Source organism: Buceros rhinoceros, unplaced genomic scaffold (assembly GCF_000710305.1).
Source record: "Buceros rhinoceros silvestris isolate BGI_N320 unplaced genomic scaffold, ASM71030v1 scaffold23186, whole genome shotgun sequence".
In the NCBI taxonomy this organism is placed as follows: Eukaryota; Metazoa; Chordata; class Aves; order Bucerotiformes; family Bucerotidae; genus Buceros; species Buceros rhinoceros.
The window spans coordinates 13,236-17,805 of NW_010418505.1; positions in this window are offsets into that span (position 1 = coordinate 13,236).

Sequence of the window (4,570 nt, forward strand, 5' to 3'; positions counted from 1 at the left end):
CCTAAAGCGTTTCTGAATTTCTGAGGTTTTGTCAGAGAGGGAGGGCGGGTGGTTATCGGAGCCTGCTCTCAGGGTTGTCTGGGTCGGTCATCCCTCTCGCCTGATGGTCTTCAGCCGAAGCTGGTTCCGCTCGCCTGTGCAGGACGAGCTGCTGGGGATGATGTGGGTGGGTGGGCTGGGGGCCTGAGCAGTACGCGGCACTCTGGCAGTCTCGGATGAAGCAAAAGAAAGGCTTGGAGGCAGAGCTGGGACTGCGATTCCCGGAGTCTTAGCTAGTCAGGAATTAATCTCTCATCCTCGAGAGATTCCCAGCTGGAGCCCCTGTGATCTGCAGCCTGAGGATCTCCTTCCCTGAAGCACTGAGCAGCCACGTGATGCCCCTCAGCATCCCCCTGCGGTATGAGAGAGCAGCACAGAAGCGACATGCCTTTGGCAAATTTGTCTGCCAGCTCCTTCCTCCACCTCTCTTAAAGCCTCGATTGCTAATCTCCAGAGATTTAGGAAATCGCTATGCACCTAAACTCACCGCAGACCCACAGCTACGGGTGCTGTGCAGTGGTGTTTGGTCGTTGTTTATTAGTGTGTGTGAAAAACCACCAGCCCTTGCTCTAAGGCTGCTTCAGAACCGAAGGCAGAGCTGGTTCGGCACGCGGAACGGGCTTCCCTGGCTGATTAACTCAGCGTGGGACAGCACATCTTCAGCCGAGGAACCGAGTTTTAGCAGCCTGACGGTAAGTTCTGTAGCTGGCGGCAAACCCGCTCCCTCTCTGTTAAAGCCCCGGGTCGAAATGCCTGGAGGTGTCACACAAAATAGAAAGTGAATTCATTCTGCGGTTCTGGGTGCGTGTGGCCTTTCGCACTTCAGAGCTGTGTGAAACTCCCCGACTTCCAGGATTGGAGGAGACTGCAGGATAGAGGCAGCTTTCCCGAAGGTACAAAGCACGGTGCCTGATCTGGCACCGAGGTGGGGGTTCTTTCCTGGGCTGGGTAAATCTACCTGCCCCGGACGTTTACCAGTAACCCCCTGCTTACGGGGTGGGACTGCGGTTACCTGTCTCACTGACGAATTGCACGGAGAAAACACGCAGGGAAATGATCTGTACTTGAATTTCCTTGTTGCTTTTCTCCATTTTGGTTGCCCCTTCTATAGCGCAGTCCAGCAAAATCCCCTCTGTTAAACGGGGGGTCTAAAGTGAGGGTTCAATCCCAATACTAAACACACTCCTGTAACATTTTTCAACTAGAAAGTGGTCTAAAATGCAGCTCAACAACGTAAAATTGATGGTGATCGTGGTTCTTTTCAGTCTAGTTAAGGGTACAAGCTTAACAAGTTGAAGGAGAAGTTTTGTCTGCCCGTCCACTCATTGCCCCCGAGTCCTGACTCACCTTCTGCTAGTTTGATCCTGAAGTAGACAATGAGCAGCAGCAGAAGTAAAGTCACGGGCATGAAGATCCCAGCAAAGAGAACGTAGCCGGGCAGCTCGTTCACAAACACCGAAAACTGGTATCTGATGCTCATTTTACTCTGCAGCAACTGTGCTGAGCGAGATCCTTCAGGTCTCCGAGTGTGGGGCTTATTTACCCTGCCCGCTCCGTGTTCTCCCCTGCATCCCCGCTCTGCCCTTTGCCCGGGCTGGTAATCTCGCTCTGGACTTTGGCTTGTTTGTGTAGCCCTGTGATTCCCAGTACGACCGGAGTTCGCTTGCAAAGTTACTCAACCTCGGAGGTCAGAAGTGCCCCTTGAGGTAACACAGAGCTTTGGAACCTTTGGGTCTGCGGGGCCCGGCAGGGCTCAGCGTGTGAGGCTGAGCAGTACAGGTTCTGTCGGCTCCCAGGGTTGTACCTCCATTCCGGACAATAACCACCCTCGTTCTGGATGCCTCATTAGTTTTACCACGTCTCAGATGCTCACTTGGGGGGGACACCCTGTTGTACATACACGTGGTCTCTGCTCTGAAGCGCTTTCAGTCCAGACCGTCGAGGCAAGCAGCAAGTGACCGAGGGGATGCTCAGTGTACCGAGCAGCAAGTGACCGAGCGGACGCTGTACCAACAGCATCTTGTCCAAAGAGCAGCTGCAGATGGTGAAACTCACAACGGCTTCGTCTTTAGCAAAGGTGAGAATATGTGATTTGGGGGGCACAAATGCGCCAAAGAATTAAAGAACCTTTTTAAGGTTCCAGTAACTGGGTTTGATGTGTTCAGCGTGTCTGGTTTCTCCTGTGGGGTCACCAGCCTATGGCAGTCCAAGACACATTGACTGCTTTAAAAAGGTGATTTTACAGCCCTTCCCGACACCTCCAGGTTTCTCAAACCATGTGGTCAGCAGACGTGACGTCTTGCACCAGGCTGTGTTGACTTCACTTGGGGACAATGCAGAATCTCACCGTTTGACCCGCCCACGTGCTTGAAGGCCAGCAGAGATGTGCTTCAGGCTGTTGGAGATCAGGGGGGTCCACCTGAGCGTTCAGCCGGTGGCTTATCAAATCTGATGCCTAACGAGGTCGTCAGGTTGTGCTAAGCATTGTGGGTTTGTGGCTTCAGCAGCTTGTTACGACGTGGAGAAAAAACCTGGCTCGTTTCACGTGCATTTGACACGTGATACGGACTTTATCCATCTAAAACCTATGAAATCTGGAACTGACCGTGAGCTCAAAGTGAAAACAGCCGTTTTGAGAGCAGTTTTCTCCAGGCATCTGGAAAAGAGGTGCAAGATTTGTGTGACTAATTGTGGAGGTGGATAGGCTGGAGCCGATGGGAAGTGCGGATTTTCAGGGAAAGGAGGGATTTTGTGGGCTTGTTTTCTCCCTGTTTTCTTGTTCTTTACCTGTCAGCTGCAATCAATAATTTCCTTAAATTTTGTTTTTTGCACATAGGAAGTTAATTCAGATTTTGTTTTATAAGGCTATTGTGAATGTTAGAGTTCCGGATAGGGAGACGATGAAGCTGCCTTGCTTGCCACAGCAGCCCATCGTGTGGCCGGGCAGCTGATGGGCACGGAGCAGACAGCGTGGCAATCCCCGCTCTGCAGTGGCGATGCCCTGCGTGTCTCTGCTGCACGGGCACATCTGCCACAGTCAAAGGAAAACGGGGAAGCGGGAGCCAGTCCCGGGTGAGTAATGCGGGAGCACGGGGGGTCCTGAGTGATCTGTGGAGCTTGGGTGTATTTGGGGAAGCAGAGGGACTCACGAGCTTTGCAAAAACGTCACTGACTTCTCACCAGTTGGAAGAAGCAACCGGTTGCTCGTCACGCCCCCGGCGCTGCCAGCCCTGTGGTACAGGATGGACCTGCCAAAAAGTCGCTTTCTGGCTCATGGGAAATTCGGCCATTTCAAAATTTTCCTTTTTGCTTGAATCAGAAACTTAATCTCCCGTGAATGGAATTTAAGGAACGTTAATTTTAGAGCCACTAAATCTCTCGTTTCAGGTGTATTGTTTGTTTTATTTACATAAAATACGAGCACAAACTAAGTCATTCAAACTCTGTATGACTTCTGTTTCCAAAAGCTGCCAGCTAACACTAGCAGTGGTGAACATCCTGCCTACCTTGTTGGAAGGGATTACTTTAACTTCTCATCCTCTTGTGTGTGTGTTAAGCAGCAAGTTCTTGTTGCGTATTTTGGTTCAATTGTACTTTCCAAAGGAAAACTTTCTCCTAAAAAAAAAAACCTGAGAAAAGCCAGGTCCGCTGCTCAGCAGACACGTTTTGAATGGAAAAGGGGCTTCAAGTCTCCTGGGCTGTCAGGCTAAAGGCTTTCTGCAAAGAGCATTTATTTTATTACATTTAAATGCTAAATAAGCATTTAGATCTCAGCTTTCTCCTGGGTCTTCTGCTAGAACACCAAACCCCATTATTCTCCTGTTCAAGCTCAGTTTGGTGAGTGTTATTGGATCGGGTAGTTTGACATCTTTATTATCACAGACAATTCAATTTCCTCCCGCGACCTTTGTGGAATCCAATAAACTGATTGTTTAAGGCTCGTTTTCCCGAAAGCATTTAGCCTTGGTTTGGAAAGATGAGGAGATGGAGAATCACCCGTCCCTTCCCGTGGCTTGTTCAGGATGTCAAACGCTCGCCTCGTGTCTGGTTTGGAGCTCTGGGAGGAACGATTTTGCCCATCTTTGCAGGTTTTCCGTGTGTTCTCTCATTTTTAAAGACTCCTTTTGAAACGTGGCGTACCAAAGGCGCGACCTCATCGCTGTTTCTGCTTTGTGGGGTTTTTTCCCCCTCTCCTACTTGGCCCATCTTCCACTTTGTTGCTACTCCAATAGAAGTGTCTTCACATGGTAAATCGATCCAAGTTATTGATCCGGCTGAAAAGCCACATAAACTGCTTCTGGGCTTTGAGGGAAGGGCATTAACTGGATTATTTTTAAACGGGATCCGTTTTCTGATCAAGTTTATCTGCTCATCGTGTGTTGCTAATTAAAGTGCCGGAGGATGTTTATGTGTATTGAAGCTGCAGTTGCCTTTATCGAACAAACTTGTAATCTCATTAACAAAGTAACGGCTATTTTGCATAAGCCATGCTAATTAGCTTATTTACATTCCCATCTCTTTGAGCAGTCTC